This window comes from Oncorhynchus masou, chromosome 10, assembly GCF_036934945.1.
Source record: "Oncorhynchus masou masou isolate Uvic2021 chromosome 10, UVic_Omas_1.1, whole genome shotgun sequence".
In the NCBI taxonomy this organism is placed as follows: Eukaryota; Metazoa; Chordata; class Actinopteri; order Salmoniformes; family Salmonidae; genus Oncorhynchus; species Oncorhynchus masou.
This window is the reverse complement of record NC_088221.1, coordinates 36,452,611-36,477,949: the sequence shown is the minus strand read 5'-3', so window position 1 is coordinate 36,477,949 and position 25,339 is coordinate 36,452,611. Positions and strand designations below refer to the sequence as shown.

At 42.9% G+C, this 25,339-nt stretch overlaps 1 pseudogene; it reads left to right on the top strand.

Annotated features, from left to right (window-relative positions):
• LOC135546849 (low-density lipoprotein receptor-related protein 1B-like) overlaps positions 1–21,214 on the top strand; it is a 357,889-nt pseudogene extending 336,675 nt beyond the window's left edge.
• Positions 21,215–25,339: the final 4,125 nt, after the last annotated feature.

Here is a 25,339-nt window from a genome sequence, read left to right as displayed (position 1 = left end):
GATTGAACAATTTTAATGCTCCTGTCTTGACTGGGGTAGATACAGTGCATTCAGAAAGTATTCAGACCCCTTGACATTTTCCACATTTTATTACATTACAGCCTTATTGTAAAATGGATTAAATCTATTTTTCCCCTCATCAATCTACACACAATACCCCAAAATGACAAATCAAAAACAGTTTTTTAGAATTTTGTGCAAATGTATTAAAAATGTAAATATTACATTTACATAAGTATTCAGACCCTTTACTCTGTACATTGTTGAAGCACCTTTGACAGTGATTACAGCTTAGAGTCTTTTGGGTATGACTATAAGCTTGGCACAGATTTCAGATTCTCTCAAGCTCTGTCAGGTTGGATGGGAAGCGTCATTGCACAGCTATTTTCAGGTTTCTCCAGAGATGTTTGATCGGGTTCAAGTCCGGGCTCTGGCTGGGCCACTCAAGGACATTCAGAGACTTGTCCCAAAGCCACTCCTGCGTTCTCTTGGCTGTGTGCTTAGTGTTGTTGTTCTGTTGGAAGGTGAACTTTCGCCCAGTCCGAGTTCCTGAGCGCTCTGGAACAGGTTTTCATCAAGGATCTCTCTGTACTTTGCTCCGTTCATATTTCCCTCGATCTTGACTAGTCTCCCAGTCCCTGTCGCTGAAACACATCCCCACAGCATGAAGCTGCCACCACAATGATTCACCGTAGGGATGGAGACAGGTTTCCTCCAGGCGTGACGCTTAGCATTCAGAGAATACTGTTTCTCATGGTCTGAGAGTCCTTTCGGTGCCTTTTGACAAACTCCATGCGGGCTGCCATGTGCCTGAGGACTGGCTTCCGTCTAGCCACTCTAACATAAAGGCATGATTGGTGAAGTGCTGCAGAGATGGCTGTCCTTCTGGAAGGTTCTCCCATCTCCACAGAGGAACTCTGGAGCTCTGACAGAGTGACTTGGTCATCTCCCCCGATTGTTCAGTTTGGTCGGGCAGCCAACTCTAGGAAGAGTCTTGGTGGTTCCAAACTTCTTCCCTTTAAGAATGATGGAGGCCACTGTGTTCTTCGGTCCTTCAATGCTGCAGAAATGTTTTGGTACCCTTCCCCAGATCTGTGCCTCGACGCAATCCTGTCTCAACACTCTACGGACAATTTCTTCTAACTAATTGCTTGGTATTTGCTTTGACATGCACTTTCAACTGTGGGACAAAACAAACGGAAAATGAAACTGGGATCGGTGGTGATTAGAAAACTGACGAACACCGCCTAAACAAGGAGAAGGACCAACTTCGGAAGTCGTGACAGTACCCCTCCCTTGACGCACGGCTCCAGCAGCCCGCCGACACCGTCCTCGGGGACGACCCGCAGGACGAGGCGCAGGATGATCCGCAGGATGATCCGGGTGGAGACGGTGAAACTCCACCAGCACCTAGTATCTCTCCCCCAGACCGTACCCCTTTTACTCCACCAGGTACTGAAGGCCCCTCGCCCGACGCCTTGAGTCCATGATGGCTCGAACAGCATACGCCGGGACCCCCTCGATGTCCAGAGGGGGCGGAGGAACCTCCCGCACCTCAGATTCCTGGAGCGGACTAGCCACCACCGGCCTGAGGAGAGACACATGGAACGAGGGATTAATACGGTAGTCAGTGGGAGCTGTAATCTATAGCAAACCTTGTTCAGTCTCCTCAGGACTTTGAATGGCCCTACATACCGCAGACCCAGCTTCCGGCATGTTTCGGTTGAGAGCCAGACCCGATCCCCAGGCGCAAACACCGGGGCCTCACTGCGGTGGCACACGCCTTCTGCCGCCAGATGGCCCGTTGCAGTGGCACATGGGCAGCATCCTATGTCTCCTCCGAGCGCGGAAACACTCATCCACCGCAGGTGCCTCAATCTGGCTCTGATGCCACGGTGCCAGAACCAGCTGATAATCTAGTACGCATTTGAAAGGAGATAGGTTAGTGGTGGAGTGAGTTCTGGGCCATCTCTGCCAAGGGGATGAAAGCCGTCCACTCCCCCGGGCAGAAACCTACCCACATTCTGGTTAACTCCACCTGCCCGTTACTCTCGGGATGAAAACCCGAGGTGAGGCTGACCGAGACCCCCAGACGTTCCATAAACGCCCTCCAAACCCTGGACGTGAACTGGGGACCCCGATCAGGCACCCCGTAGTGCCAGAAGACGTGGGTGAACAGGTCCTCCGCAGTCTGTTGGGCCGTAGGGAGACCGGGCAAAGGAAAGAGACGGCAGGACTTAGAAAACCGATCCACAACGACCAGGATCATGGTGTTTCCTTGTGACAGAGGAAGATCCGTCAAGAAATCCACCAATAGGTGTGACCACGGCAGTTGTGGAACTGGTAGGTGTTGTAATTTCCCTCGGGGCAGGTGTCTAGGTGCCTTGCACAGGGTGCACACCGAGCAGGAGGAAACATAAACACTCACGTCCTAAGCCAGGGTAGACCACCAGTACTTCCCACTAAGACAGCACACTGTCCGATGCCAGGATGACCAGAGGAAGGTGACGTGTGGGCCCAACAGATCAAACGGTCGCGGACAGCTGACAGAACATACAGACGTTCAACTGGACACTGGGTGGGAGTGGGCTCTGTACGTAATGCCCGCTCGATGTCCGCGTCCAACTCCCACACCAACGGTGCCACCAGGCAAGAAACCGGAAGTATGGGAGTGGGATTCGTGGAAACTGGTCTGTAGGATAGGGTGAAAACAAAACGGGTGAAAAACATGGCCCTAGGGTTCATTCTCCTTACCGCCCGGATGTACTCCAGATTGCGGTGGTCAGTCCAAATGAGAAAAGGGTGTTTAGCCCCCTCAAGCCAATGCCTCAACGCCTTCAGAGCCTTGATGACAGCCAACAGCTCCCGGTCCCCCACATCATAGTTACACTCCGCCGAGCTGAGCCTCTTCAAAAAGAAAGCACATGGGCGGAGTTTTGGTGGCGTACCTGAGCGCTGAGACAGCACAGCTCCTATCCCAGCCACGGACGCGTCCACTTCCACTATAAATGCCAAGGAGGGATCAGGATGAGCCAGCACTGGAGCTGAGGTAAACAGAGCCTTGAGGTGACCAAAAGACCTGTCCGCCCCAGCTGACCACTGCAGTCGCACCGGTCCCCCCTTCAGCATTGAGGTAATGGGAGCCGCTACTTAAGAACCCTAAGAACCGCTGCACCTACCTTACCATGGTTGGAGTTGGCCAATTACCCACGACTGAAATGCGGTCACACTCCATCTCCACCCCTGATGCGGAAAGGCGGTACCCTAGGAAAGAGACGGACTGATGGAAGAACAGTACAGGTCATGCTCCAACAGTCGACCAAGCACCCTGCGCACCAGGGACACATTCTCGGCGCACGTAGCGGAGTATATCAGAATGTCATCGATGTACACCACTACACCCTGCTCGTGCAGGTCCCTGAAAATCTTGTCTTCAAAGGACTGGAAGACTGCTGGAGCATTCATCAACCCGTACGGCATGGCGAGGTACTCATAGTGCCCAGAGGTGGTACTAAATGACGTCTTACACTCATCCCCCTCCCGGATACGCACCAGATTGTAAGCGCTCCTGAGATCCAATTTTGTGAAGAAGCGCGCCCCGTGCATTGACTCTATCGCACTGGCTATGAGAGGCAGCGGGTAACTGTACCTCACCGTGATCTGATTGATACCTCGATAGTCAATACACGGGCGTAAACCTCCATCCTTCTTCTTCACAAAAAAGAAACTCGAGGAGGCAGGAGAAGTGGAAGGCCGAATGTATCCCTGCCCCAGAGATTCGGAGATATGTTTCCATAGCCACCGTCTCCTCCTGTGACAGAGGATACACCTGACTCCTGGGAAGTGCTGCGTCTAAAGCAGATTTATCTCACAATCTCCCCATCGATGGGGTGGTAGTTGAGTTGCCTTCTTCTTACAGAAGAATGTACTAGCGCCTTATGCTGGAAATGCGGGGAAAACTATGCGGGGAAATTCTATGAACACAAACATGTGAGCAACAGGGAGCTCTGGGTGAGTCGGTTGCCTACTCACCTGGGATGATCCAACAGTAAGCCTGCTACCTCGACTCCCTGGAGAAACTCCCCAGCACCGACCAGCAGTGTGTCGTCTGCGGCCACAGGTGGTGCAGGGAATGGCCCCCCTCTGGTTCCCCTCAGAGCAGCACCTCCTAGCTCCATAGGTGTCAGATCGGAGGTGCTGGGGGATGTAACTGATGGACCCCGATCCGGACGTCCATTGGAGGCCAACAGGTTATCCAGCCGGATGGATAGGTCCACCAGCTGGTCAAATGTAAGGGTGGTGACCCTGCAGGCTAGCTCCCGACGAATGTCCTCGCGTAGACTACACCTGTAGTGGTCGATCAGGGCCCACTCATTCCATCCTGCGCCGGGGGCCAGAGTTTGAAAGGCCAGTGCAAAGTCTTGTGCGCTCCTCATTCCCTGTCTAAGATGAAACAAGTGTTCCTGCGCCGCTCTCCCTTCAGGTGGATGATCGAAAACCGCCCGGATGCGGTGGGTAATCCTCATAGTTGTCCAAGGTCGCTCCTTCCCTTCCCCAGACAGCGTTGGCCCATTCAAGCGCTTTCCCAGATAGACAGGAGATGAAGGCTTTCACACTCTCGAGTCCCGAAGGAGCCGGTTGCCAGGTAGAGCTCCAGCTGGAGTAGGAACCCCTGGCACCCGGCAGCCGTCCCATCATATTCCCTCGGGAGCGCAAGCTGAATCCCACTGGGTCCAGGTGAAGGAGGGGTGGACAGCGGTGTGGGTTGTTGTGGGAGCTGGTGTGATGATGATGGGGTTGCTGGAAAACCCCCTCTCTCCCATCGCTCCATGGTTTGCAGCACGCGATACAACATAGTCGCGTGCCGCTGGATGCGCTCCTCCACAGGTAGAGGAGGGCTGTGTGCACCTGCTGACTCCATTAGGTCGGTTGCATTTTTCTGTCAAAGGTCTAGGTGATGCTGGTAAGGCGGAGTCAGGCTCAGGTCACAGAGATGAATAATAACCATAACTTTACTCAAAAACAATATTCCATGAAAGAGAAAAATAATGCAGTTCACAAAACGAGACAACTTGACAATAACAAACACGCATAAAACCAAGGGGGAAACCAGAGGGTTAATTAGGGAACAATGATATTGGAATGGAAACCAGGTGTGTACAATGAAGACAAAACAAATGGAAAATGAAACGTGGATCGGTGGCGACTAGAAAACCGGTGACGCCGAACGCCGCCCGAACAAGGAGAGGGACTTCGGCAGAAGTCGTGACAGAGATCTTATACAGACAGGTGTGTGCCTTTCCAAATCTCATCCAATCAATTGCATTTACCACAGGTGTACTCCAATCAAGTTGTTGACACATCTCAATTATGATCAATGGAAACAGGATGCACTTTCGAGTCTGCTCAATTTCGAGTCCCATTACTTATGTAAATAAGGTATTTCTGTTTTTTATTTTTCAGAAATGTCCAAAAACCTGTTTTCACTTTGTCATTATGGGATTATTGTTTGTAGATTGATGAGGTAAAAATTTAATGTAATCCTTTTTAGAGCAAGGCTGTAACGTAACAAAATGTTGAAAAGGTCAAGGCGTCTGAATTCTTTCCGAATGCACTGCACAGTATTTAGAGACTGGTCTACAAATTTTGTGTTGAATCTTTTAGTCTGGGAAGTGAAATGTTTGCCCTTAAAACATATTTTCTCATCACCTCGTAATAAATGTGTCATCTTTCATAAAATACTTTAACTTGCAACAGTCTCTGGCCATTCTATTCACAATATCTAAGTACACTCTTGCCCAGGGGGAATGAAGACCAGGTATTTGATAGTTTAGGAATAATATTTGAAAACATGATCTCAGTCAATTGACTTCAAGCTGTCAGTCTTTTGTATTATGACAGCAGTATTCGGCTAGTGAGCTTGACAGGTCCGTGATATGTGTGATATGTGATATGCAATAACTTATTCACATGTGAGTGAAGCAAAGTGGGTATCGCAGCAGTATTTTAAATTATTTGGAGAGTTGCAGGCAAGTTTTGTTCTTTCTTTGTTGATGATCAGTCTTATTTTGTGCTTGGTTCACTAGCCCAGTCAGTGCTTTGTGTTATATGTCCAATGCAGTCAAAGAGGAGTGAAAAAAAGTGATGGGATATTTGTTCTGCTGCTGGGCATACAGGCACTGACTGTTCTGTCTGTTCATTCATGCTTTGCGAGTGACTGATTTTTTTCATAAAGTAAGAGGTTTCGCTGTGTTGAGCAGGCTTGGGGAGTATTGCTCTTAATGAGCGATGGAAGCTGAGCTTGGGAGAGCTTACTGTCAAATGTTTTTCCTCAAGTACCCCAGTTTGGTGATAAGGAGAACAGGCCTCACTGGAGGCAGTCACTGTTATCAATTAAAGGACTGGAAATATTTCAATTATATCTCTCTGACCTCCAGGGACCTTGTGTTATTAAGAATCCATTATCTTTGGTTTTTCGGATGCTTGATACTCAGCTTTAGGAACAAGAACACACAGCCTTAAAAACATTTGAGTTGATAACCATGCACATAATTGTCAGTCAAACTTCTCTTCTCTTCTCTCCCCCTTTCTCCCACCCTCTCCTTCCTTCGTCCTCTCCTCTCTCCCTTCAGGCAAGCCAACGTGTCGGTGCCCTGTAGGGTTTACAGGTCCATTCTGTGAGAAGCGGGTGTGTGATAACCACTGTCTGAATGGTGGTACCTGTGATGTCAGCTTAGGGAACCAGCCGGTGTGCCGCTGCATGGCAGAGTATACTGGAGACCGCTGTCTTTACCGTGAGCAAAGGGATCCAATTGCATATTGACTCTAGGAGTTGCCCAGTGTTTCTTGTGGTGGTCATCTATAGCTTTGTTTGTAGAGCATGGCTCTTGCAATGCCAAGATAGTGGTTTTGACTTCTGGGACCACCCATACATAAAACAACATTTATATTGCAAGTGGTATGGAGAGCCTCTGATTTGTTATGAGGGGAACAGCCCCCCCTCCCTCCTTCGCCACGCTCTAGAAATCAGAATTTTTTTCAGTTTTTCATATTTAAGGTTCCAACAACAACAAGAAAGTCTAAATGAAAAATAAAATGGGGGGGGGGGACTATTTGTTTTTACCAGAAAGGGCAATTCCTTCTTAGCTACAAATACCACGTTTGGGCGAGAGAGTAATTATAAATGCCCCTCTAAACAGCATCTGGGGGTTTCTGTGCTGCACTGATAAAATATGGCGTTCTCTTATGTAGGCTTTGTCATTATAAATTGTGAGGAAAACAATTTCAACTGACACTATTAGTGCATTCCAACTGTTATTTGCCCAAGGGGTTATACGTTTTCATCTATGGATGAGATGCCATTTGTTGCAGATAATTAAGTCTCATTAAAAGCCTGTAAAATGCTAATCAAACCAGCTAAAACTATGCTCCGTTTCCTCATTATGAAATGCACCTCTCTCTCTCTCTCCCTCTCTCTCTCCCTCTGTCTCAATATCCCTCCCTCCATCCCTCCTTCCATCTCACTGTCTCTGTCTCTATCTAATTCTCTCTCTCCATGTCTCTTTCCTCTGTTCTTTCTCTCCTCTGCAGACATCTGCCACCACTACTGTGTAAACTCCAAGGCCTGTACATTGTCCAGTAGTGGCCATGTAGAGTGTGTGTGTCCGGTCAGATACGAGGGAAACAAATGTGAGGTGGATAAGTGCCTGAGGTGCCATGGAGCACCTTGCCTCGTCAACGATGATACAGCAGATGTGGTCTGCAAGTGAGTTACAACATTACAACATTGCTTTATATTCTGTGTTGGGTAAACACCTTACACAGTAAAACCAAGTGATTACTATCTGCACACATAAATATACTCTCTTCTGTTACACTTTTTACATGTGTCAAGGCATTTCAAATTTAATTTCAGAACATAAACTCTAGAACATGTCTATTTTCTGTAACAGTTTTTAAACACATGAACACGTTTATTCAGCAGAAGTTGTTAAGGTTTAAACACTGGGGGTGTTGTTTTATCTGGATGTGAAGATGTATTTGCATATTTCCCAGCATACTTTTCAAGTGAATTTGAGAGATACAGTACGCACCCATTACTGTGTTTGATAGTGACAGAGAGATAGTTGTTGCATTCAGTAGGTTCTATTTGACAAGTCTTCACCAAGTGAATTTTTAAGTAGATGTGCCAATTAAAAGTAAACCAACATACAGTGACTTTGGAAAGTATTTAGACCTCTTGACTTTTTCCACATTTTCTTAAATTGCAGCCTTATTCTAAAATGAAAAATATATAAAAATTCCTCAGTAACCTACATGCAATAACCCGTAATGACAAAGCAAAAAGGTTGAGCTCATTGCATCCTGTTATCCATTGATTATCATTAAGATGTTTTTACAACTTCTTTGGAGTCCACCTGTGGTAAATCCAATTGAATGGACATGATTTGAAAAGGCACACACCTGTCTATATAAGGTTCCACAGTTGACAGTTCATGTCAGAGCACAAACCAAGCCATGAGATCGAAGTAATTGTCTGTAGAACTCTGAGACAGGATTGTGTTGAGGCACAGATCTAGGCAGCGTTGAAGGTCCCTAAGAACACAGTGGCCTACATCATTCTTAAATGGAAGATGTTTGGAACCACTAAGACTCTTCTTAGAGCTGGCCACCTGGCCAAACTGAGCAATCGGGTGAGAAGGGCCTTGGTCAGGGAGGTGACCAAGAACCTGATGTTCACTCTTACAGAGCTCCAGAGAGCCTCTGTGGAGATGGGAGAACCTTCCAGAAGGACAACTATCTCTGCAGCACTCCACCAATTAGTCTTTATGGTAGTGGCCAAACGGATGCCACTCCTCAGTAAAAGGCACCTAAAGACTCTCAGACCATGAGAAACCAGATTCTCTGGTCTGATGAAAACAAGATGGAACTCTGGCCAGAATGCCAAATGTCACGCCTGGAGGAAACCTGGAACCATCCCTACAGTGAAGCATGGTTTTGGCAGTGTCAATCTTTGGGGATGTTTTTCAGTGGCTGGGACTGGGAGACCAGTTAGGATCGTGACAAAGATGAACGGAGCAAAGTACAGAGAGATCCTTGATCAAATCAAATCAAAGGTTATTTGGCAGCATCAATCTTTGGGGATGTTTTTCAGTGGCTGGGACTGGGAGACCAGTTAGGATCATGACAAAGATGAACGGAGCAAAGTACAGAGAGATCCTTGATCAAATCAAATCAAATGTTATTTGGCAGCATCAATCTTTGGGGATGTTTTTCAGTGGCTGGGACTGGGAGACCAGTTAGGATCGTGACAAAGATGAACGGAGCAAAGTACAGAGAGATCCTTGATCAAATCAAATCAAATGTTATTTGTCACATGCGCCGAATACAACAGGTGTAGTAGACCTTACCGTGAAATGCTTACTTACAAACCCTTAATTAACCAAGAATGCAGTTCAAGAAATAGAGTGAAGAAAATATTTACTAAATAAACTAAAATAAACAAAAAAGCAACACAATAAAATAACAATAACGAGGCAAAATACAGCGGGTACGGGTACAGAGTCTTGTCACGCCCTGACCCGAGACAGCCTTTTTATGTCTCTATTTTGGTTTGGTCAGGGTGTGATTTGGATGGGCTTTCTATGTTCTGATTTTCTATGATTTCTATTTCTTTGTGTTTGGCCGGTTATGGTTCTCAATCAGGGACAGCTGTCTATCGTTGTCTCTGATTGGGAATCATACTTAGGCAGCCTTTTTCCCTGTTGGTTTTGTGGGTAGTTGACATTATAGCCGAAGTTAAGCTTCATGGTCGTTTCCTTGGCTACATTTTCTATAAATAAAAGGAATATGTACGCTCACCACGCTGCACTTTGTTCCACTTCTTACGACGCCGGTGACAAGTCTATGTGCGGGGTACAGATCGGTCGAGGTAATTTGTACATGTAGGTAGGGGTAAAGTGACTAGGCATAGATAATAAACTGCGAGTAGCAGCAGTGTGAAGGAAAAAGGAAACCGCACACTGCTCTTGATAGTATCACTGATATTTAATAAGCTTACGTATCGGCCTCACGGCCTTCATCAGAGCTTCTGTGAGTTTTTTAAAATTAGCACCCTTATGTAGATCCAGCCCCTCCCACATCCTTTCCACGCATCGAATGGGGATGGAAGCAAAGGAAAAACAAATAAGTGCTACCAGAGTAGCAGCAGTGTAAAAACAAAGGGTGGGGAAGGGGTGTCACTTACTGGCAAATCTAATGTTGAAGTTTTAAACACTGACGTTTAGGTTATAAACGTGTCACATGTTTCATGGTTTTACTGTGTAGAGCTAATGCTTGATGTACTGTAGTTGAATAGTCTTCCATCCAAAGATTTTAACGACATTTTTTCTATGGTTAAAGTTTTTATTTATTTTAATTTTATTTAACCTTTATTTAAATAGGCAAGTCAGTTAAGAACAAATTTTTATTTACAATGACGGCCTACCAAAAGGTAAAAGGTTTTGTCCAAATATATGTCAATGGAGACAAGACTACATAAAGAGAGACCTAAGACAATAAATTGCATTTACAATTCACAGATTCAAATATTTCAATGCATTTGACAACAGAAAATAGGCCTTAATCACGACGGATAATCCGTAGTCTTGCATTTCCAAACAATGTAAGAAAGACATCAACCGTGGGCCAACCATCAGTGACACCAACTTTCCTCTATTTTCCTCCAGCTGTACTAATGGCAGGATGGCACCCAGCTGTAAACTATGTGATGGCTACTGTTACAACGGAGGTACCTGCCACCTGGACCCTGACACCAACCTGCCCTTCTGTCAGTAAGTACAGTAACTACTAGCAATAGCCCGGAATAACAATAGCCTAAGAATGTTCTCTATTTGTACTTTATTCTTTCTTTGTTCTTCATTACCATTGTTATGCAAGGAAGGCTGGCCTTTAATGGAACCAAAACTCATTGGTATTTTATTCTAATGATTTGATTTTTGAAAATAAGTGGGGAGTTGTTTTTCTTTTTTTTACACAGGGCTAAGATCCTAAGTAAAGAGAATGTTTGACACCAGTGGATGCAGGCCATGTCATAGCAGGAGGCAGGATGTTAGGGCTCAATAAGAGAATGAGTCACACCTGGCTGTGGGTATAGATCTTTAGAAAGCTAGCCCTCTGTGGCAGAGTAGAAGTAATAAAGCTCTGCGTGGGGTACAGCTACAGACATTGGAAGGTAACTGAAACTACTGAAACATTACTGTTCAGAACATATCACACTGTTCTTTTGTCAGTGTGCTTCTTCTCGATGGTAGGTTTCAGGAGAACAATTTTTGATTTTGATCTTCAGTGGTAAGAACAGTGTACACACTCTATGAGCGGCAGGAACTCAATGGCAATGACTGGTAGAGGACAATAGACTGGCTCTCAGAGACCTGTGGGAATCATCCAGGAAAGAGAATGCTCTGCGCTTCTGGTGGTCCACAAATATTAATTTCAGCTCTGCTATTATCAGGTGTGGTTCAATGTTAAAGACCTCCCCACAAAGATGATTGGAAATCCATCTGAAAAGACAAACCTTGTTGCTCTATCTTTTTACTGTCCCATTGTCCATTGTAGTTACAATTAAATGTGTGGCCGTGACTGGCACGATTCAAGGGATATAATCAATTTCTATGCAAATGATCCCATCTCGTTTTCCACACGGTTAACAGATCTAGATAATGTGGTTTATTCATTGGCTGCGAGGCATAGAGATTAGTTGCGATGATGGATATGCCTGTGTCAAGAAATTATAATGTTTGACCTTAAACTATAACAGAGTAAATTAGTATCTCATCCAAGCCACCCCAGAAACTCCATAAGCAGAAATATCATTGAGATGGTAATTAGCAGAAAACTGTCTTAAAGGTCCAAGGGATTTTCAAAATTGATCATTGTGTTCCGCCAGTAAATATTCTTTGTGTATATAAACATAAAGTGGGCATTACAATTGTTTTGATGAATTATCGAGATCAACATGTTCCTAACTAATCAGAATTTGCTTATGTCAGTATTGAAATGTTTCTGTTCATTTTGTTTATAAATACTGTAAATAAGCTTGCGAATTTATAACAACATTCTGAAAAACTTCTTTTTTTACCTCAATGGATGTAGCTGTCGTTAGTTTAGCTAAACATAACGTTTCTACTGTAGTTTAGTTTTAGATTAATTTATTCATCATGAATGATACAAACATAAATAATATCTTAGAACAAATCTATGTAGTATTTTGTTTGTGCCATGTTGAAATATTTCCATCTGCCTATACAATACCTAGCCTGGTTGTTTTTATCGCTATCACTCCACCACACTGTTTTACAGCTGCACGTCAGGGTTCAAGAACCAACGTTGTGATGAGCTGGCCAACCCATGTGATTACTTCTGTCAGAATGACGGGATGTGCACTATCACTGCCCTTAACAAACCCCGCTGCAAGTAGGTCCCTTCCTACATCACTTCCTATGTCTGTTCCAGATGTCTCACCCTCCCACCTCTCGTCATTCAGCTCCATTTCGGCCAGTGTGATGCTCTATATGGCTATTCCAGAGGTCTCACCCTCCCACCTCTGGTCATTCACCTCCATTTCAGTTATTGTGATGGTCTATATAACACTTTCTCACCTCCAATAGAGTATTTACTCCCTCTTCAACTCACTGCTAACTAACTGCATGTCATACAGCCCTAACTGACATGCCATTCGAGTGACATTCAAGTGCTGTCTGATTGTGAATATAGGGGACCTGTTGTGATCAATGCATGTATGGAGATTAATGTGTTAAGAGTGTGTTAACAGCCGGAAAATGTGGACTTGGGACTTGCATGGTCTCTGCTGTAGCTCTGAAATACAGTGCCTTCCGAAAGTATTCGGAACCCTTGAACTTTGCAACCTTTTGACACATTTCAGGCTTCAAACATAAAGATATAAAACTGTATTTTTTGTGAAGAATCAACAAGTGGGACACAATCATGAAGTGGAACGACATTTATTGGATATTTCAAACTTTTTAACAAATCAAAAACTGAAAAATTGGGCGTGCAAAAATTATTCAGCCCCCTTAAGTTAATACTTTGTAGCGCCACCTTTTGCTGTGATTACAGCTGTAAGTCGCTTGGGGTATGTCTCTATCAGTTTTGCACATCGAGAGACTGAAATTCTTTCCCATTCCTCTTTGCAAAACAGCTCGAGCTCAGTGAGGTTGGATGGAGAGCATTTGTGAATAGCAGTTTTCAGTTCTTTCCACAGATTCTTGATTGGATTCAGGTCTGGACTTTGACTTGGCCATTCTAACACCTGGATATGTTTATTTTTGAACCATTCCATTGTAGATTTTGCTTTATGTTTTGGATCATTGTCTTGTTGGAAGACAAATCTCCGTCCCAGTCTCAGGTCTTTTGCAGACTCCATCAGGTTTTCTTCCAGAATGGTCCTGTATTTGGCTCCATCCATCTTCCCATCAATTTTAACCATCTTCCCTGTCCCTGCTGAAGAAAAGCAGGCCCAAACCAGGATGCTGCCACCACCATGTTTGACAGTGGGGATGGTGTGTTCATAGTGATGGGCTGTGTTGCTTTTACGCCAAACATAACGTTTTGCATTGTTGCCAAAAAGTTCCATTTTGGTTTCATCTGACCAGAGCACCTTCTTCCACATGTTTGGTGTGTCTCCCAGGTGGCTTGTGGCAAACTTTAAACAACACTTTTTATGGATATCTTTAAGAAATGGCTTTCTTCTTGCCACTCTTCCATAAAGGCCAGATTTGTGCAATATACGACTGATTGTTGTCCTATGGACAGAGTCTCCCACCTCAGCTGTAGATCTCTGCAGTTCATCCAGAGTGATCATGGGCCTCTTGGCTGCATCTCTGATCAGTCTTCTCCTTGTATGAGCTGAAAGTTTAGAGGGACGGCCAGGTCTTGGTAGATTTGCAGTGGTCTGATACTCCTTCCATTTCAATATTATCGCTTGCACAGTGCTCCTTGGGATGGTTAAAGCTTGGGAAATCTTTTTGTATCCAAATCCGGCTTTAAACTTCTTCACAACAGTATCTCGGACCTGCCTGGTGTGTTCCTTGTTCTTCATGATGCTCTCTGCGCTTTTAACGGACCTCTGAGACTATCACAGTGCAGGTGCATTTATACGGAGACTTGATTACACACAGGTGGATTGCATTTGTCATAATTAGTCATTTAGGTCAACATTGGATCATTCAGAGATCCTCACTGAACTTCTGGAGAGACTTTGCTGCACTGAAAGTAAAGGGGCTGAATAATTTTGCACGCCCAATTTTTCAGTTTTTGATTTGTTAAAAAAGTTTGAAATATCCAATAAATGTCGTTCCACTTCCTGATTGTGTCCCACTTGTTGTTGATTCTTCACAAAAAAATACAGTTTTATATCTTTGAAGCCTGAAATGTGGCAAAAGGTCGCAAAGTTCAAGGGGGCCGAATACTTTCGCAAGGCACTGTAAATCCATTCACAAGCATGTCAGAGATTGTTTTTTTAATTTAATTTTATGTCACCTTTATTTAACCAGGTAGGCCAGTTGAGAACAAGTTCTCATTTACAACTGCGACCTGGCCAAGATAAAGCAAAGCAGTGTGACACAAACAACAACACAGTTACACATGGAATAAACAAACATACAGTCAATAATACAATAGAAAAAAGTCTATATATAGTGTGTGCAAACGGTGTGAGGAGGTAAGGCAATAAATAGGCCATAGTATCGAAGTAATTACAATTTAGCAAATTAACACTGGAGTGATAGATGTGCAGATGATGATGTGCAAGTAGAAATACTGGTGTGCAAAAACGTAAATGAAAGCAATATGGGGATGAGGTAGGTAGATTGGATGGGCTATTTACAGATGGGCTGTGTACATCTGCAGCGATCGGTTAGCTGATGTTTAAAGTTAGTGAGGGAGATATAAGGTGTTGGCTTTGGGGATGACCAGTGAGATATACCTGCTGGAGCGCGTGCACTGGTGGGTGTTGTTATCGTGACCAGTGAGCTGAGATAAGGCAGAGCTTTACCTAGCAAAGACTTATAGATGACCTGGGGCCAGTGGGTCTGGCGACGAATATGTAGCGAGGGCCAGACGACGAGAGCATACAGGTCGCAGGGGTGGGTGGTATATGGGGCTTTGGTGACCAAACGGATGGCACTGTGATAGACTGCATCCAGTTTGCTGAGTAGAGTGTTGGAGGCTATTTTGTAAATGACTTGGCTGAAGTTGAGGATCGGTAGGATAGTCAGTTTTACGGGGGTATATTTAAATAGATTACAAACCCTTTTACACATCCGCTCATCAGTTGCTCATCAGATCTTACCTAGTATTTTCCCTAACAATATTTTATTTGATATTTTACCCATCAGAAAGGATGATTAATTTGTAACATCCCTCCATTAAAATGCATGATTGTTTGTGCTGTGACATTCTTTCCATGAGGGAATGATTCATTCATGCGTGGGATGCAATTCTTATTCCTGATCATTTGGTGTTGTGATTTCTTGGAGTGCATGTAATTTAGTGTAATTTCATTCCTTCCATCACCAACCAGTTGCAGTGGTCAGATCGCTCATGCTTTACATACACCTCAGCATCAATCACGCCCAATAAGAAATCACCTCCTAACTAGTCATTCATCACTCCCATTGGATCCCATCCAAACAACAAACCAGATGACTCCATATTGATATACTGTTTTCTGCAGAATATTCATTCTGTTAATCTACTCACTCTGTTTTCTAACCAGCACTACTTTTAGATGTCTTCTATACAAAAAGGATTTCTCTAAGAAAATCTGTAAAAAAAAATATCCATGGCTGAGTGTCTGTTCCCATAGCACTTGTTTTATGTGTTGATTAAGGTAGAGACAGCTAAAGACTATGGTTGTTTTCTCCTCTCTGATTGGTCTTTTCCAGGTGTTCAGTCAATTGGGCAGGCACACAGTGTGAAAGGCCCGCCCCCAAGAGCAGCAGATCAGACAACACCAGTGGAGGTGAGTGCAGAAGTCAAATGACTCACCTAGCGTCATACATGGCTTACAAACCATCCTCTAGTTAGCCTTATGTTTGTGGTCAGATGGATTGTCTACTGCTGTAATATATACCCCCATCTGCTTTGGCTGTTCAAGAAAGCTCATTGGATGACATTTTACATACGCTATTATCCAGAGCAACTTAGAGGAGCAACTAGAATAAGTGTGTTGCTTGAAGGGCACATCGGCAGATTTTTCACCAAGTCGGCTCTGGGATTTAAACCAGCAACCTTTCAGTTACTGACCCAACGCTCTTAACCACTAGGCTACATGTTAACTCTTGCAATGAGTGATAACACTAACAGCAATCCAAAATGCAAAAGCAGTTTCATTCTTTCTCTTCACTGTTTCAGGGAGCATAGCCATCATCGTACCTCTGGTCCTGCTGGTGATCTTGATCACAACGGTGGTGGCGGGCATTTTCATCTGCAAAAGAAGGCAGAGGTACACTATGTTAAGCCTAATAAGTAAATATGCTTGCTGGTGTGTCCTGTGATATGTGTATAAGTGTATTGCATGTGTTGTGATTTAGATTTTGTGATCACCAGACACAATCAATTGAAATGTTGATGTGGCTGGTGATCTCAGGTACCAGCCAGGTCACCCGTGATACAAGCCAGTATTCAACATCCGTGTTTGAGGATGTCTGGCAATGACATGGAGACCGATCACTAGGGGAAACCATGAGCACTGTTACCTTCAAGTAGATTTAGGTTTTGCTAGGGTGTTGAGGACGGGGATGGCGGATGTATGTAAGTAAGCACCTGCCGGTTGCAAATTGAAATCCAGCGATAGAAAGTTGTTCTTGTTTTAAACCTATTCCAAACCTTAACCCTTAACCATTCAGAGTTAATGCCTAACCTTAAGATTTCAGAGTTGTTTTACTAAAATTAACCCTAACCTTATATTCTGACTTATTGCCTAAACTTACCCTTAAACACTTTGAAATTTGATGTTTGGAATAACTTCGAAATTTGACGTTTAAGAAACATGGATGAACGTCTAATGCTAACGTGAGACTGTGATAACTAGTTGCAGGTACTGTACAACATACCATTAATTATCAAATGTTAATGAGTGTTAGTTGTCCTCCTCCTCCCAGGGGGAAGAGGGTGACGAGGCAGCCCATGACGAATGGAGGGATCAACGTGGAGATAGGAAATCCTACCTACAACATGTATGAGGTCGACCACGACAACCATGCAGATGCTGGCAGCCTTTTGCGACCAAACTTTACACTGGACCCTCATAAGGTTTGTATTGGAAGACTATGTACAAAATCCACCATTCATTTTGTGCGTAATAACATTTTAGGCAAAAACAAAATGCAAAAACTCTGTTTGGTTGAATATTGTAAGAGTCTACCTCAAAGGAAAATCTTTTTGTGTTTCTATATTTATTTGGGTTAATATAATTTACAGAGACAACATTGTAGACTCATCTGTTAATCCATCAGTATGCAACCATCATCCATCCATTATTGGTATCATAGTCATGTAATCAGTAGTGTGATTAACAAAGTTAGGCTTTAGCATCTCCTCATGTGGCATACCAAATACAATTTCTACCAGACTTTCTGTCCACGGTATGATCTGATATAGATGTGTAGTTACATTAACAGATGGAGCACAAACCTCAGGTATGTGGAGAGAAACATTATTCAGGCGCGCTGTACCAAGGGAACATTTTATCTTCTGTTGACTCATTTTCTTCATGGGCCTCAACACGCACTAACGCCCCGAATACCAAATAAATCATAACAACTTTACTGATCTATCTTGTTATCTAACTTGCCTGCTACCACTTCAAGCTTAATGCGTTTGCTTCTCACCATGCCAACTTTGACATCTGGTAGTGTCAGTCCCACCTGGATCCCTTTGCATTAGAAAGGTAGAGGCTGACTGAATCACAAGTAGCTAACTCCACTATAGTGTTTCTTTATCATATCAGGGAATACTGTAGGTGCCATGGTTTTTTGTTGAATTTGAATCCTCAATCTAAGTTCTAAAACCAAATATGGATGGACAATTGTTGATCTCATTTTCTAATCATCACATGATTTTAAGTTCCTCACTGAAGTTGATATATAATATATTTTCAGTTGGATTATATCCATATACACTTGTGGTAAAGTGTACAGTATGTTGGTTGAGAACAGCTTGGCCTTGTGACATGGTGAACATTGGCAGAACTTGTGTGTTGCAGGGCTGGTGTGTGAAGTCCAGTGACCCTCGCACCCTGGGCATACATACTGTTCCCAAGGAGGTGATACCTGGACAGGTGATTTCTCCCATCCTTCCCCTTAGTTTAGACAACCAACCTCTTACAGGGGAAGGCATGCTGTTATGCCGTTCACTATAGAAGGAACAGACATGAGCTGTAGAACGTTTGTAAATCTCCTTTTGGAAGGAAACCTGTGGACTTGTCAATAAAAAGGAAGCTGAATGGCACTTTCAGTGCATTTTTGTGGTTTTAGATATGATTAAATGAATCTTGAAGTATTTAAAAAGGAAAAGTATTGTTGCACTTGTAACATTTACCTCTTCTGAATGTATGCTACAACCAAATTGGAAAAAATATCGCGCTGGAAAATCTCATTGTTAATTTAATGCATATTAGGAGTAAACCCTGCGACTGCACATTTAATTATGTTGCTTGGGCTAATGTGCATGAGCTATATCCTATTCTTTCCTGCTACCTTGCAATAACAACCTTACAGTCTTAGCTGTGTTCTTCATCTTTAACCTTCTCTAACATAAACATAGAAATGCCAAAGTCGTCTGTTGTCTCTGTGTCGAGAAATAATATTGCTATACTGTGTGTATTGCAGTGCAACATATCAGAAACCTTTTTTAAAGGGATACTTTGGGATTTTGGCAAAAAAAAGGCCCTTTATCTACTTCCTCGGATTCATTTGAACTTGTGGATACCATTTTCATCTCTGCATGCAGTTTGAAGTAAGTTGCTAACTAGCGCTAGCACAATTGCTAACTAGCTTTAGCGCAATGACTGGAAGTCTATGGGTATCTGCTAACATGCTTGTAGATACCCATAGGCTTCCACTCATTACGCAATGCTAGTTAGCATTGGCTCTCAGAACTACCTTTAACTTCCTTCATACTGGACACTGAAACATAAAAATGGTATCCACAAGCTCATCTGACTCTGGGGAAGTAGACAAAGGGCATATTGACAAAATCCAGAAGTATCATTTTAAGTCACAGTAAATTATAATAAATTACAGATAGTACTGTAGGATATTGTCATCATATAGGGCACCAGATTATGTAGGCTATTTTCTTATGCATTGTTGAGAGCTGTGCGAATATGATGTGCCTGTCAAATATCTAACAGCATTTTTACTTTCTCAATGCAGCCCTTGAACTATTCCAACCCAGTGTATGCAAAGATCTACCTTGACGGACAGAACTGTCGCAAACCGGTCATCAACATAGACGAAAGGAGAGGGCTACTCCCAAAGAAACTAGAGGGGACAATTCGCGAAACCGCCGCATAGCCTGACTACACTTTCTACTCCTTTTATACGACAGTGTACAAATGTATAAAAACAAGGAAAATAAGAATTTTCTATTTCCTATCAGGCTCCTGTCCTCTCGGTTAGGTTTGTTGGTTTTTAGCATCAGCATTACCTCTCCAGTTGTGTGCTGAACACTTTGATTTAAACATTTTAGTTTCCGTTGTTTGCTTTCTGTTTGTCGAACATTCGTTATACAGCACTATTTAGTATATACTGAATGACACTGAAGTAAAGCTGCTGATTTGCAAAATAACTTAACACCGGAACTCTTCTGTTGTAAACAAACGTCAAGATTGATACAGTACTTATTTCTGAACCTGTATATGTCTATCTCTTGTTAGGCTGAGATTTAATCGGATAAAGCGTTAACCGGCAATAGCCCACACCCACTTAGCTGATGTTTTGTTGGTGTCAGAATTGGAACTGTGTTGAATCTGAAATCAGTGAGCAGCTTCTCTTGTGATCATTGTCACAAAGCCAAATTCATCCCATTCGTTCAGAACGAGAAAGTGTAGGCTATATAAAAAATAATGACCTTCAAATGAATCATCATTAAACAAAATAATGAAGGTAGTCCATCAGCCTCACATTCCAGTGTTTGAACTTGTAAACAAGGTTGCATGGGATTTCTCTTCATTTGACTCTGTGCAGCCAATGGCAATGTCCGCTTTGGTGTCGATTGTGGATTTTACAGTGCTCACGCAGATTTACCTCAGACACTGTCAAAATATCAGCTATGCAGATGTTGGCTAAAACAGATCTAATTTAATTGGGGCCTCAGTGGAACCAACAACTTGTTATTTTGGTGCAGTATACAGATCTAAAGCAGGTCTATATATATTTTTCTGAATAAATTATATATAATCTTATAAAAACAAGAACAGTTTGAGATTGGTCAAAGTTTTATGTGCCATGGTTTCCATTGTCATTGATTTCCCCAGAACAAGAACTGTTAATCTTCACAATAACATGTTATAATTTCATGGCTTCATACCTGAACAATGAAGCTTGTTTTCTGTCCTTGTGTTTGTATCGTTTGATTCAGCCAAGATGGATACAATCCAGAAGTGGCCAAGGTTAGTTTTAAGAGGATTATTTTCCGTTAACCATCTAATTCAGTTCTTTACAGTATTGTATCATGTTCATGTAATAATTCCAAACATATATATTTGCTCTGCTACAAATAGAAGATATTTTACTGAGGTGACTGAAATGTATATTCCATCGAAGATGTTCTGTTTGGATCACAGAAATGATTGAAACTCAACATGAATGTTATGAGACGAGAATAACAGACATCCGTATTTTTGTAGGTCTCTTGTTCCAACAACATATCTGTATCAACTTTACAGCATAAGGATGTGAACACGGAAAATAATTTAACACGACTCTATGGCTACAAAGTTACTTTAGATAATTATAAAGATACTTTCTGTCACTTTCAGAAAAGGACAGACAATAGATATAACACATTTTATAATTTTGTATTTGATTTGTATGTTGTTTGGCTGCTTGTATTTTGAAGAAATGTATTAAATGTAAGTACTTTTATATCAAATGTAAATCAATATAAAATAAAGGGGGCGAATTTCCATTTCAAAATAAGTCTTTGAGTTTCTGAAATCTCAGCTTGGTAATGGCGCTAACATCAGACTTCAACACGTTACAGCTAGTGCTTAAGCAAGACACCTGTTGGAACATTTCCCTTAACTCACATGAAGGGATTTAAGTGACAAAGCTGTCATATTTCCAGGGTTTGAGTGGTCCATGACCTAACAAGTCAATCACCAGTTGTGACATCTTATCTGTGGTATGAAACAGGCTCAAAGGACAGGGTGATTAGTGTGTGAGTGTGTGTGTGAAGGCTAAGTGCATTCATTACCTCCAATGATGACCACTCCACCAACACCCGCCACACAGCACACTGAATGGTAATTCAGTCCCTTGGAGTTATAACACAACGGCCGATTATCTGCACCCCTCTGTGTTTCACCTTCTCTGTCACCATGGCAACTGCACTACCAAGAGGGAGGACAGAAGGACTGACTGCTCTTTGTCCAGTGCTGCTCCCAGTTCCATCCCCTGGCATTTTCCTCCCCTGCTATCAACATGAATCTGTACAGTAAAGTGCTGCTATAGGGGGGGGTTCTATTTGATGTGGGGGCTACTATTTGATGTGGCTAAACTCTGGCTTATCTCCAGATTTTGAGAGGATTTGAGTCTCACTTCTATCATTAGGAGCCAGCCATTTTATAGGTACTCTAATGTATATTGAATTAGCCACATCAATCAGGTAGTTTTATGAATTAATTTATTACAAGTGCCATGTGATGTCACTGTAGCTACCCTATATCTTCTACCTGTCAACACAGTATGTTGCTGATGTGGTTTAAATTACGTGCATTGAGATGTTGTCTTTTGACAACAGTTGAATGATTTCGAGAACTGCTAAGATATTATCAATACATTTAGCATATTGGATAACCTGTCAATTGTACATTGGTGATGAGGTCTTTATGGCACACTTTGAGAAAACAACTGTTGAATGTTTAGCTACAAATGTGTCAAACATGACAATACATGTGTTTACATTGAGCATTTAATTACCTGTCGATTAGATTGTATGATGGTAAAGTGGGTTACATTACACACCTGCTTTGAGAATAAATAAAATGGTCTCTGAACTTTTAACTACAAAAACATTGCAAACTGAAAACAGTACTATATTTCTGACCTTGTGTAAATGTAAATTGTATGTTGCTGAAGTGTGTTACATTACATGACATCCATTGAGACGGAAGACAACTGTTGAATGGTTATTGTAGATACAAACTGTTGAATGCTTAGCTACAAATAGTCCGAACATGTCTGTATTTGTGACCTTGAGGAGTGAACGGTGATAGCCATACTGATGGTGTGGTGGTGATGAGTGTGTCTGAGTGATCCATTGATTAATGCAGCAGGGTGTTTGATGAAACCCAACTGATTGCACTGCTGTGAGTAGCCACCTTATCAAGTTCAGTCTGATGAGCAATTACCTGCACTATATCTTATTCATGTCCTTTCCTCAATGTTGGATTTGATACTCCAGGAGTGTGAATAGAGTTGATGAACAGTAAAGATACTTATTAGAGTTATTTACTTGGACAGTGTCCAGTCCTCCCCATGTCTGGCAGGCTACTCTCTCTCCAATTTGTGATTTGAATCAGAATAGAGGACAGTAGTTTGACACAGCTTGGTGCACTCCATCTGAAGTGTATGTAGTCCTGCCTCCAGTATTACTGAAAGAACAACTGAGATGAGGTATGAACATAGGTCTGCTGTCTACAATGATACTAAACCCAGCAGAAGTATGATGTACTTGTGCTGTGGAAATACATCTGAGGAGGAAAGCTCTCACAGTACCACTCAGTTAGCCTATAAAGTGCATCAAATGAAAGGGAGAAAAATGGAAATTGAACAGCAAACCCAGAGCTCAGGATCCCTGTCCCCTCCCCTCACCTTGATCTCTTTTCAACTTAGCAAGCATCATCATACTCCCGCATAAACATACTCCTGGTCTTATTGATTCTATCATCCCCTGGACAGAATCAATAAGAGCCAGAGTCATATTCACATTATTATCTACAGGGCCTGCATAGGCATAGTGTAGCCAGGTACAGCACAACACAGCCTGTTTGCATCAGTGTCACTGAAGGCTGCTCATCTATACATAGGGAAAAATGGGATAGAATCAGAAACAGAAACCCATGTGAATGTAAATGTGTTTCTCTGTATTTGGATAATATTAAAGTACCTTGGTTTATTGAAGTGTAAGTTATGGATGAAACAATGATGTGATGTTTTTCTGGAGAAATTAATTTGATCAAAATTGTGCAACTATTGTCTTTCTCTTTGAGTCAACTACTCACCACATTTTACGCACAGCAGTGCTAGCTAGCTGCAGTTTATTCTTTCAGTACTATATTTATTCACTGATCCTTTGATTGAATGGACAACATGTCAGTTCATGCTGCAAGAGCTCTGATAGGTTGGAGGACGTCCTCTGGAAGTCGTTATAATTAGGTTTAATGTACACAGAGGAGGACGGAAAATAGCTGTCCTCCAGCTACACCATGATGCTACCCTACGGAGTGCTGTCGAGGCTACTGTAGACCTTCAAAGCAAAACAGTGTTTTAATCAATTATTTGGTGACATATGTAGTATAGTTCTATCTAAAAATGTATTTTTTAATGTACACTATTTTATGAAATTTACTAAGTAGGATGGTCCTTCCCTTCCTCTGAGGATCTTCACTGATCCCCAGTCCTTAAAACCCCCACCCACCCCTAATGTGGATCACTTTCTATTATACTTAAAAGTGGAAACCAAGGGTGAGAATGATTTGCTCTTCAGCTCCAGTCTGGTCATATATCTGGCTATTGTCAGAGGGGTTTTATGCTGGCCTTGTAGAAATGGTTCGGGAAATCATGGGTAACAAATTACAGCATTGACAAGGTTCATTAATCTGTTTTATTATGAGCACTTTGTAAAGCCTGGGCTCTGTCCCTAGAAAGAACTCTAATAAACTACATATGAAAAAGCCATAAGACACATGTATCCTATCCAATGAATTAACAGTCTTCTTCCCTGTATAGCCAGATCCCCTTTGAATAAAACTTTATCCGTAACTTAACTCATTGACATGCAAATCTGGCTCCAAGCGCTAACGGTCGCTGCGGTTCTACTTCTAGAACATTCCTAGACTAGTGAATGGAGAGATACGAGTCCTGTAGGGTTCACTTATTGGTGTCTTTCTTTCATATGTGGTTTGTGATTGGTTTGTCCCTCAATCCCTGTCCTTGATCACCACAGAAAGACTGTCGCTAGCCTTGTTGTTCTGATCTTGAACAATGCGTAACAGTTCCGGTCAATAAATTTCAACCAAATTAATCCCTAGCCCAACAAAAATGTTGCTCCTGTGAACAATTCAGTCTTATAGCCACCCAGGGAGAGGTGAGAGGGATTGATGTAACTTGTTTGTTCAGATGTGCTCAGGCATGCATGGTTGGAGGGGCACTTTGTGTGCCCGCCATGGAATCAGTGGACATATCTGACTCATCACTCATCCACTGGCCATTTCCATGCACCATTACTCATGGTACATACACAGCCTGTGTTCCACGTGCCAGACAAACAGGTTCGCTTGTGTTCTCTGGTAACATAATCCTCCATCCGTTCCACAATCCAACTGCTCTTTGTTCTCCACAGCAGATCCAGCCGAGCTCAGTAGCTTAGTATTATCTCTCTGTTTCTCTATGCCAATCTCATCCTGCCATTTAGAGCCTAGTCGGTCCAACGACAAGGCCCTCTAGGGGCTTGTTGAATGGCATTTCTCCCTCTAAAAATGAAAGACTGGGAGGACATGTGGATTCCTCTCCCTGCTGCTGCAGCCTCTGGGTAATAGAGAGTCAGTAGTATCCAACAGTATGGCTCTGTGTGGCCTGGCCATTCCTGGCACGCTGGGCGCTGGCTGCAGCTATAATCACACTGTTGGTCTAAATCTCCCATCAGACATGGAGGCTCCTGCCAGCTCCCAGCTCTGAGGGAGGCAGTGACCTGCTGCGGTAGCAGATGTTGAAAAAATGATAAGTGAGGTTTTTGTAGACTCTTTCCCATCCTTGTTGTATATTACTGACTCGCTGCACATCAAGGCACCTGCCTGGCCCACAAGAATGTG